The sequence below is a fragment of the Coptis chinensis genome, chromosome 8 (assembly GCF_015680905.1).
Source record: "Coptis chinensis isolate HL-2020 chromosome 8, ASM1568090v1, whole genome shotgun sequence".
Taxonomy (NCBI): domain Eukaryota; kingdom Viridiplantae; phylum Streptophyta; class Magnoliopsida; order Ranunculales; family Ranunculaceae; genus Coptis; species Coptis chinensis.
In genome coordinates, this window is record NC_141463.1 from 45,309,800 (window position 1) to 45,321,851 (window position 12,052).

At 33.1% G+C, this 12,052-nt stretch overlaps 1 long non-coding RNA gene across 1 annotated transcript; it reads left to right on the forward strand.

Moving 5' to 3' along the window:
- The first annotated feature begins 874 nt into the window (after nt 1–874).
- On the forward strand, nt 875–1,458 carry LOC147481628 (uncharacterized). The gene is made up of 3 exons (XR_015203698.1): nt 875–985; nt 1,062–1,160; nt 1,255–1,458. It is a non-coding gene; the product is annotated as an uncharacterized LOC147481628 (long non-coding RNA).
- The last annotated feature ends 10,594 nt before the right edge of the window (nt 1,459–12,052 follow it).

Below are 12,052 nucleotides of genomic sequence, written 5' to 3' on the forward strand. Positions count from 1 at the left end.
TAGTTTTTCGTCCTCCCTTTCAATATTCTTTCTTTCATCACTTGATATAGTAGTGTGTTTGATTTGATTTCATATACCTTATTTTGGTCAGGTAGTGAACATAAACAAAAATCTTCAACCTCATTAAACTTTTGGGGGATTGGCGAGGAATTTTTCAAGTGAGATCTTTTACTAATTTTGTGGTTTCTTTAATCACTCGCAAATTCCTCATAGTATTGCTCTATTACTCAATGATTTTGAAGTAAAAAATATCTTTTTGACAACTTCTTCAATTGTTCCCTTCTTTATTTTCAATTAGTAATAGTTATTGTTTGTGTTAAATTGATTTGGGGTCTAAGTGTTTGTGACAATGTCTTTTGGGATTTAAAGAGTTGTTGTAAATACGGGTAATTAAATTTCACAGCTCACTCATCAGGGATCTTTTGGGCAAAGGGCAAGCTACATCAACTCTCCGGTAAGGACACCCTCTCTGATATTACTTTTTTTTATTGCAGTGCAACTTAGGAAGTAAATGATTGATATTTTTTTTTCCTAGTTTTCCATTCATATTAATTTGGTTTTGAAGATACTGCGAACCACCTTATTCCTTTTTGTTTCATAATGTGTCAAGTTGATGATTATCATTGATCATCCTTACCATAAAAAAATGTTAATTTATGGATGGAGTAAATCGTCTGATGAGGGACCTACTTGTTTACCCCTATTACCTGGTGGTGTTTTGCTTTAATCTTTCTAGTTTCTTCGATTCTCTTTCAATGCATCTATTCTCAAACCTCTTGGCAGCCATGTGTGAGGTGAAAATCTGTATGTACAAACTATGTGGGAGTGAATCATGTTTCGCTTAATAGAACGTATCTTAGTTTCTATTGGTTGTCTCTAAACCTTCTGAATTAAATGTTTTGCATTTATCTTATTGTGAAATGTGGTCCTCATATTGCAAAGGGTTGATGGGAAACGAGTTCCGCTGAAGTGGGACAAGATCAAGGTAAACAAATCCTACACATTATTGTCTTTTTCTTTGAAAAGTATATGTTTACATATGTTGTTAGTCTATATGTTAGGGCTCATATCAACTAGGTGGCACAGAGTGTGGGTATTATACAATGAAGTTTATGAGGGAAATAGTAGAAGCTTGTTCAACTGGATCATTTGAAAATAAGGTATTCGAAAGTTTTGACAAACACTTTATTTGGCTCAACGACTTCGCCTTATTCTTATATAGTAACTCCACATGTTGTGCTTTGACTCATCCAGATAACAAATTTAGAACTGAAAGAGACATACACGCAAGATGAACTTGACGGTGTTCGACTCGATATTATTCAGCTCATCCAGGAAAATGGGGTGTTTCAGTCGGAAGCGAATGAGGATGAGTTTTAGCTATGTTCGGACCCCTCCAGTTTAATTTATGAGTCTTGCCTTTTTAATTTATGAAAAGGAATTTGAAGTTTGTTTTCTCAGTGCACTCAAAAAATTAACGAAAGTTTTTTTTTATTATTATTATTATTATTATCTCTTTTTGCAATATTTGATAGTTAATTGTACATTTTGGAATTTGTTGGGAAGATGGAAATGTTGTATGTAGGCAGGCTGTGTAAATTTTGTTATGTAGGTTCGGTTTTTAAGTGGAAATTGTTTAACATTACTTATTATTATATAAATATATATATATATATATATATATATATATATATATATATACGGTTTACGGCGGTTTAAACCACGGTTCTTTGAAAAACCGTGGTATCCGTTAAACATATATACCATAGTTTTGCTATTATTATATACCACACCACCTATTGTCACGGTTGTATAACAGTGGTAAATATATTTATACCACACTTAAAAACAGTGGTATAAGTGTCATTCTGTAGTAGTTAATTTTTGATTTCCCGTTAATTACTCTTTGAGCTCAGTTATGTATTTGAATCCAGTTTTTTATTTTTCTTTTAATTATCCAATGTGGTGTGTAATACCAACTTTTACTGATCCATCTGTAGTGTCCTTGCAAACAACAAACATAACATAAAAAATAAATTATGTTTAATTTACTATGTGGGATCATCGAAGATTTTCCAGTTTCCGATTTTCTGTTAATTATTCTTTAAATTATGCATAACTCACTATGTGGAATCTTCAAAGATTATCTACGAACGGGTGTTGTTATATTAATTATCCTGAAAAATATTTGCAAATATACAGAACTATTATATATTAATATTATATTGATCACTCATCCCAAATTCTTTATAATGTGAAAACCTCATTCTCCATTAAAAAAAAATAACTCGCCTTTGATAAAACCCTTCAACTTCATTTTGTTGTTTAATAATAGAAGTTTGATTGAAGTTTTGTGAGATTGCCTAATAAGGCAAAATTCATATATATTGAAGCTACTTGAATAGCAAGGAGTTCTCAATCATACGGAAATAGATAAGATAAACATCATTTTAAATGCAAAACTATACTTATCGGGACATTCCCACAACATATAACCCAACTATGTTTTGAGGTTAGTTCAATGCATTTCCATCCAGTTTCTGATTTTTCGTTATTTATATTTTGAGGTTAGTTCAATGTAGCTGCATCCAATTTCCGATTCCCATTATTTATTTTTTGAGGTTAGTTCAATGCAGTTGCATCCAGTTTCTGATTTCTTGTTAATTATTCTTTACGATTAGTTCAATACATTTGCATCTAATTTCCAAGTTCCTGTTAATTGTTCTTTGAGGTCAGTTCAATACATTTGTATCTAGTTTCTGATTTTCCGTTAATTATTCTATGAGATTCGTTTAATGCATTTGCATCAAGTTTCCGATTTCTCGTTTATTATTTGATAAGGTTGCATTTGCATATAGTTTTTGATTTCCCGTTAATTATTGTTTGAGGTTAGTTCAATGAATTTGCATCCAGTTTCTGATTTCCTGTTAATTATTTCTTGAGGTTAGTTTAATGTATTTGCATCCAGTTTATTTTTTGAGATTAGTTCAGTGCACTTGTATCCGATTTCCGATTTTTCGTTAATTATTCTTTAAGATTAGTTCTACGCATTTGTATCATGTTTTCAATTTATAATTAATTTTTCTTTGAGGTTAGTTCAATATAGTTGCATCCAGTTTCCGATTCCCGTTAATTTAATCTTTGAGGGTTAGTTCAATGCATTTGCATCCAGTTTTCGATTTCCCGACAATTATTTTTTGATGTTAGTTTAATGTATTTGCATCCAAGTTTTGATTTCCCATTAATTATTCTTTGAGGTTAGGTTAATGCAGTTGTATCCATATTCCGATTTTCTATTAATTACTTTTTAAGATTAGTTTAATGCTTGCATTTGCATCCAGTTTCCAATTTCTCGTTAAATATTATTTGAGGTTAGTTCGATGCATTTGCATCCAGTTTTCGGTTTCCCATTAATTGTTCTTTGACGTTAGTTTCATTCAGTATTATATATATTTTAAAATATTTGTCATTATTGCTTTGCCGTTATTTTATTTTATTGTTTTCATTTTCTATTATATATTTTGATATGTTATTTTTTGTATAATTTAATTTTCCACATGTTATTTGTGTTGGTTTGGCATATAATTTATTTAAGCCCAACGTCCACTGAATCTCGTTATATATATATATATATATTAGTACCCTCCACTCTCAACCACTCGTGGCAGACCATGGTGTCCAGACTACAAGAATTATGGTCTAATTCAAGTACAAAATGTGTGGCTCTTTCGCGTAAGACTCCTAAGAGTATAAGCAACTAACCCAACCAATGAGACAGTGATCCACTACTAATTTTACTTGAAGTTTCCAAGTTGAAGTAGAGTTTACAAAAAAAAACTTTCAAAACCATTATGCTTATTCTTGTGACTTGCATTGCTTGGAAAGATAGTCTGCAGCCAGATATGTCATCCCTCCAAACCCCAAAAACATTGCCCCGTATATATTGTTGTTCCAATTGCAATTTTTTCTTTAGACATGCCCCCTACTTTGATGCTTGATGTCGGTCAATCAGGTTTGACTCTCATTAACCGTTAGTCCAGGTTTCTATTTTCTTCCAATAAAATAATAATAATATTTTATTATTACATACGGAATAGAAATTATTGAAGGCATATTCGGCATTTCATCACAGGAGTTTTAGATTATTATTATTTTTATTTATTGGAAGAAAACAAAAAACCTTTACTAATGGTTAATGAGAGTCAAATCTAGTTGCCCGACATCAAATGTTAAGGTGTGTGTGTGTGTGTGTGTGGTATGTCTAAAAAGCCTTATTTGTTTGTTTTTAAATACATTTTTGAGTGCAATGAGTAAATTCATTCTAGAGAATTGGTAATTGATTAAATCTGTAGTAATATACACTACACCATAATAGGATATTTGCAACACGCTTTTTTTTTATTTGCAACGCTTATTTACCGTTAGTAAATTGCCAACGCTAAATAAGCGTTGGCAATGTTGTAAAGCGTTGCTTTATTTGAGTGAATTTCCGGAATTAATTGTTAACGCTTAAAAAGCGTTGGAGAAGTGTTACAAACTTAAAAATTTCGCGAACAGAGGAAAACGAAAAAAAAATCGAAATATAAAACATAACTTTTTTTTTCCTTTTCTTTCTAGATTTTTTCATTCCTTTCAAAATTTAATTTTCAGATTCAGATTCAATCAAAGAAGAAGAAGAAGAAGAAGAAGAAGAAGGTTTTTTTTCTTTCTAGTTTTTTTTGAATTCCTTTCTTTGATTTAACCAACCGATTTCATTTTGTGTTTATACTAGTAGTTTGTGATGATGAGTTGTTTTGGGTTGGGTTTTTCTTTCTACTTTTAGTAAAAGAAAAAAAATGTACCGCGGTCCGTTCTCTTTGATTTGCTTGTTTGAATTCTCATGTACTATTGTTACTTTTCCATGTTTTCAAATGTAAAAGATGGTTCTCTTGTAGCTCTGAAATGAACGATCGTTTTACCCACTTGCAAAACTTGATTTCTTGCCATGGATCTATTTTTTAATAATATGTATGTTCCGTTTATGTAATATTATCACGTAAATCATGTGTGTGAAGTGTGTTGTTGTTCATACTTGTAACATGGTTGTTATATGTTTGATTTTGTGACCTTTTCAGTAAATTGATGGTCGTCTCATAGCTCGCTTTGTATGAACTTGAGTTGTTACCCATTACCATCATTCATATATATCTTGTTGGCTTTGTCTATCAATAATCATTTGGGAATGTTCGTTTGTTCGCTTTTTTGAAATTTGTCTAGTACATTGAGAATGTGGAATGTGGTTTGCATAGTGTCCTCTCACCACAATATTTTCACCGAGGAAGGTCATCGATGATTGTGCAAAAGCTGCTTAGATATTGAGCGACTCTTGTTGTAAAAAAGCAAAGAAACAATGCAGATAATAGCAAACCCCTAAGTAAGGCGTGATCATCTAAGGGGGCGAGGGGGCATAAATGGTGTGCTAGTGGTTGTTTTAGTTAGTTTAGTTAGTGTCTTAGAAATGGATGTTTAGCTAGTGGTTGTTTTAGTTAGTGTCCACAGCCCATATTTTGTCTCAAGTTGCAGCTTTACTTGGTATCTAATTCCTCTTCTTTGATCCGGTGGTTGGTGTAAAATTGAACATGGTGGTTTTACTACTAGTTGGGCCTTCGGTTTTGATATGATAATTTTCTCGTGGTGCTCGAATATGTAGATTAGGTTTGATTTGTTGGCATTTATTCTAGTATGTTATTTAGAATACTAGCAGGAAATCTGTATATGCCTTTGACTTGCTAGGCTTCTCTCCCGATGATCTCTCTTAACAGGTTTACGCTCACTTTTCTAGAATCGCCAAGAAGAAAGGATTTGATCAGTCGGTGTTGGCATTACATTGCTTTATTTGAATTACAATGTGGTCCGCGCTTCACTTAAATGAATATTATACTCGATATTTCACTCTATATAAGACCCGAGCAAGTATCACACTTGAACCACAACGATAAGGCTTTTGGCGCACACAATTGAGGGTTGGCGTTGTTTCGACTATTCAGCCACGCAAATTACAGCTCTTGAAAAAAGGTGAATTAATTCTCCCCTTGAGGAAAACTGGCGGGGTGGGAAACCAAGGCCCAAACCAACACCCCGACCCGTTTCATATAACCTTGGGCCGATATTGGGCTGTCACATGAAAGAGATTTGGAGTGAGGGGGTCTTCTTTGCGTGTGGAACAAGAAATGAAGTACACATGTAAACAACTATTACGTGGAAAACAATGAGAAATTATTAGTGCAATTTCTCTTCATCGAAAAATAATAATAACAATAGCAAAGGCAATTTCATATTGAAAGTTTAGTAAAAAGAGAATTCCATTTGACTTCATAATTTAATCTCGTATTCGTTATTTTCTTTTCCATGTAACTACTTTGAAAGTTTGTCAAAGAAAATTCAATTGACTTTGGAATGTATTATTATTATTCCTTTTTTGATGAAGTGGTTTCTCCATAGATTACAAAAATTCTTTAAAGGACTTTTTGTTCCCCTAGGCCAAAGAACTGAGTTGTTAAACACATAGTAGAGGAATGCAGTATTTTCCTTTGAGTCCGGCTACACAGTAACCGGTTACTGGGATCAAATTCCAGCAACCATTACTAGTTGTCGTTGGATTGTTTCGGTTACGAATCTCGGCACACACAGATCTTGGTGCACACACACGAATCTTGGATCTAAATCAACAGTGACTTGTAACGGTTGCTGGGATACGTAAATATTGTGTATGATCAGAGGTGTCAATTGTTTGTCTCAATCAATCTCAATGCAAATTTTTTTTTGTGGACTAGCTAAGATAGAAACTATTTTAGACAAAATTAGAAAAGGTTGAGGTGTTGGTTTATCGAGTCCACGTAATAACGTATGCAAAGACCTCACGCAATTGTGTAGTAACAAAGCAGTCCACGTAATAACAACTCTATATAAGAACCGAGCAAGTATCACAATTTGACGTCGACTGAGTATTGATAGCTGCTGTTGTTTGAAGTTTTCCAACACTTTACCAATGCCATATTTGCAACGCTGCAAAAATTATTAGCAACGCTTTTTTGCCGTTGCAAATAGCCTGTTATGGTGTAGTGATATAGTATATAGTATATAGTATATTGTTGCATTGTTTATTGTTTCCTTGGAAATATACTACTTCATTGACCATCCCACCTCAGCACCTCTTTAACCTATCCAGTATTTTAGTTCATAGTAATGTGATATAGGTAACGGTTCAGCTATTGAATTATTCAAGTAACACTGATGCTATGGGATGTTCTAAGAAGCCCATTTTTTTTTTGTTGAGATTTTTAAACTAATAGGCCAGATAAGTTGTTTCTGTTCCTGTGTGGGCCTATTATATTAGAGAAAGAAAATTTTGTTTTCTAATCTTTATTGTACTTGGTCATATGTAATTTATATATCACTGTATCACTGTATTAGTGTATATCATTGTATATTTGTATGTATGTTTCTTTGAGTAATTAGTATACATGCTCCAGTTTCTACATTCAAAATAAAGTCAAATTATTAATGAGGTCTTACTCTCACATTTTAATGATTCAACTACATTGTCTAGATAATTTAGATATAGATCTCAATCCCTGTCTAGATGTTGTTCTTAAAACCGCCACATACAATTGCCTATGTGTGAAAACTGTAATAGATTCACATGAATTTCCAACCTGAATTTCCTAGTACCTTGGAAAGCAGTGGAGGGTCTTTGTGATTTTGGCAAGTCTCGTGCTATGGGTATTAAAAAAAATTTGTCAAAAAAGTTGGGAGAGCTTTTGGAAGTTTCAAGTGTCTTTGCTGCTGTCAATCAGGTAGAATGCCACCCAGCTTGGCAACAGTCTCAGTAGTGTGCCTTTTGCTAATTGAACGGAGTACACCTATCCGTGAGTTATAAGTTTAAGGAACTTAAGCTTCTAACTTTATTATTATACCCCTCTTTCTAGAGCTTTTTTCCATATCTGGCCTTCACTTTGCAGGGATATTAACCATTAGGTTCCCCTGGTTCAGCATGGGTAAAGAGTATTGTGCGTAATCATCTAAGATTAAGTATGGTGTCGTCAGAGAAATTGTTGAAGACTCCTGCATAAATTGCTCTTAGTTGGGGACTCCAAATAGGTAACAATGTGCTGTCTAAGAGGCATGGATGATGGAGAATCTTTACTGCTTTGATTGGTTGATTCCTGAGGACTCTTTTGTGAAGTTCTCTGAAATTGAACAGGCAATAATTGATCTCTTGTAATACTTTTCTCGAATTGTAGGTAGATTTTGTTCTTTGCGTGCTATGACTACACTTAATTAATCAATCATTGCATGTTGTCCACTTATGCATCTGAAGTCATTTATTCAGAAAATAGGATCGGGGGTTGAACTGGATTTGATATGTACCATTCCAATGCTAGCTGGTCATATTTTTTGTGTGTTTGGTATTCTTGAGAATAGTATGTTGGTAACTAACATGTTAGTTATTCACTTGTGCTTATTGACTCGTCTTCTACTTGTTCAGTTGTGCTTTTGGTGGTGTTGTTCATAAAATTAATTTATAATTTCTAGACATCAAAATTACGTATGTATGTCATAGTAGGTAGTACTATTTATGTCTTGATGTGGTGGTCAGACACTATATATTAACTTTGTTTTTTATTTCAATGTAACTGTAAACTTACCAAATGGTTGCATGACAATATTTTGACGCATTGAGTGAGAAGGTGTTGCAAATGATTGGTTTGGGAATTGATAAGGTGTTGCAAAAGATTGGTTTTGGGAATTGATTCGCAAGGTAATGTCCATAAGGAGTCCAATTCAAGCAACCGACTTTATAACTTAGTTATCATTAAAAATAATTAAAAGTTTGGCTTTTCTTGAACGACTACCACGATCCTCAGTTGACTCTTCTTCAGTTTCCAGTTCTTCAAAATCATCAACCAATTTGTATGACTACCGAGTCGGGTTCTTCTCCTACCCATATCGAATAGAACATGCTGAGCAAAATCTTCTTCATGTAAAACCTGCTCGATTTGGATCGGGAAAATCGTATGGATTTTATGAAACCGTGTGGATTTTATGAAACTGTGTGTTATGGGCTCGAATCCTTAGTTATCTGTCTCCCTTGTTTGATTTCTTTTTCTATTTTATTGCATTTCATATATTATAGGACTTATATTTGTATTTAGTCCAATAAAAAATGATTCTACCATTGATGTATCTGCAATTCAATATGAATGGATATATACCACATATATATGCCTCTCTTACTCTCATTTTTCTCTACAATTTTTTATTACTTGAATGGTCGATTCTTTTTTTTTTCCGCCTTATCCCTTAGGCTAGTAAGATTTAAACTTCCCCTATAGATCGAGAGTTTCCTAATATGAACACAAAAGGTGATGCTTTAGTTAAACCCTTCAATATACAAAAGATTTTAACTACGCATTTGGTAGCAACTCCTGACACCACACGTGAACACCCCAACTAATACATCATAATTAATCTATGTAGGTACAAACTGTGGCAATCACTTATAGTAGTAAGAACTTGTAAGTTATAAGTACAAAATATTCAAGTTCTTTTTATCTCCCCGAGTCCCCTTAATATTGAACTTGATAGCTTAATTTGAAAACTTTTGGCCATCTCAATAATTAAGAGTCTCCTTGTGTATTTTCCTTACTCAATTTATCTTCTTCTTTATTTCCTTCTTATAGATTTTGAATAAATTATGGTCTTTTTCCAAGTTACAGTTGGTCGATCTCATCCCTAGCAGTATTCTGATGGCCACCTGTCAATATTTCAAAATAGGTATTTATTTGGACCAAGTGTGTTTTATGCTCCAATGCGCCTATCATCAATCTATCACATATGTCTCATTCCCCAAGCCCTTTTGGAGTCCAAGCAAAAGCCCCATTTCCAGTCAAGGTTTTTGTGATGTTATGTAAAATGGATTCTATGTTAAGATGGAACCTAGATTCGTACAAAACATTTTTTTTTTTTTTTTTTTTTTGAAACAGTTAGGGGTTAGGCATACCCCAACCTATATTAATTTTCAACTCAAGCTCTTTGATACATCATTCCCCCATCATCTTCCTCCACTATTACATTTAGCTCATACAGAAGAGGAGGAATGCTATAAAAGGGGCCTAAACCCTCATAATGATATATATAGTACTCGACTTTGCCAACCAGTCAGCAATTCTATTCCTCTCTATATACACGTGAGAGACTATCACCGATTCGAATTTCCTCATGCACATCCTGATAGATGCTACCAAATCCAAACAATACCAAGGGCATTCCTCTACCCTGTTAATCACTTGTACTGCCCTTTTGGAGTCAGATTCTACCATGATTTTCTTACAATTCATGTATAGAGCTACAAGTAAACCAGCTTCAATGCCTTTGAGTTCTTGAATAATGCCAAATCTGAGGTTTGAATTTCCGATATAAATGATCAATGGGACTCCCTCGTAGTCTCTTAGTACCCCACCATAGCCTGCTCCTTCTGCATTTACTGCTCCATATGAGTTGATCTTCACAGTGTCTTCTGATGGTTTTGACCATTGTCCTTGAATTGTACAAAACATAGTTTCTAGACTTTTTTCATGATTTTTTGACAAACACACAATTTCTCTAATTGAGTCTTGTTTTGTGTTTTCCTATTATATAATTTCTCTAATTGACTTATACGCTAGGCAGCACAACTTCGTTTGCTTAATTTTTAGTTCCGATCAAAAGGTTACTTAACTGGCAATGAGGTTACTTGGCCACAAAAATATTGATATTCTTTTCTTTAATTCCAACATGAAATATCAAAATTTATTCACAAGGGCGGATGGAGATGTCTTGGTGCCAAGTCTTGCTTAATTCAATGCAATGGTCATTCTTTTACAACTTTGAATTTAATGAGTACGTGTGTTTCATTTCAAGTCCAATTATGCACATTTATTTTGGTGGTGTCAATGCCTACAATTTTATGACGACATCCTCTCACTCATATTTTATGCTTTTACCTATAGCTAAATTGCTAATACCATTGGGGTAAGATAATGCGTATGTGACATGTTTGTATACATGCAGTTTATGCTGCAAATATATAGTCTTAGAATAATAATATGAAGTCCATTTATGTTGTTGAGAATGGAAATCAAGGCATATTTAACATTGTTCTTTCTATGATCACCGTGTTATGCTAGTTTCCGGTCAATTTGTATTCTTTTCTACTGTGTTTTCATGGTTTCATTGCCTATTATCTATTCTCTTCGAAACTTCCAATTATTTTTAAGATTTTTAGAAGAGAGCTTCAGATTTACTTATTTTCGAGGAAATAATTGCTATTTAAACATAATTATTTTTGCGGAATTTGTGAGGTAATTTCTTTCCTATTTTTGAGGAAATAATAGCTAGTTAAAAATAATTATGTTTTAGGAAATAATTGTACATACTAATTTGAATTGCACTTAAGTTGGGAGAGTTGTACTAAAATAGTACGTCTTGTTAAATGGCTTATGTTGATATTTAATTCCAACATTGAAGAAAAATCTATAGTATATATTTGTAGGGGTAATAAGATCATGTTTCCTATTTTTTAGGAAATAATTGATATATTCTTTATATTGATGTGGAATTTGTGTAGTAATTTCTTTCCTATTTTTGAGGAAATAATTGCTAGTTAAACATAATTATGTTTGCGGAATTTGTGGGGACTAATTTGAATTGCACTTAAATTGGGAGAGTTGTACTAAAATAAGGAACCATGTGGTAGAGCACTCTTTTGGAAAATCAAAGTTCACGTGGCATGGTAAAAAACATTGTAGAAAGCCACGTAGGAGAGAGAAAAAGTTATCTCCCATATTAGAATACCACCTAGGAAAGAGAAAATTCTCTCTTAGAGGTCTCTTTTAGGAAATAATTGATATATTATTTATACTGCGGAATTTGTGTGGTAATTTCTTTCCTATTTTTGAGGAAATAATTGCTAGTTAAACATAATTATGTTTACGGAATTTACGGGGACTAATTTGAATTGCACTTAAGTTGG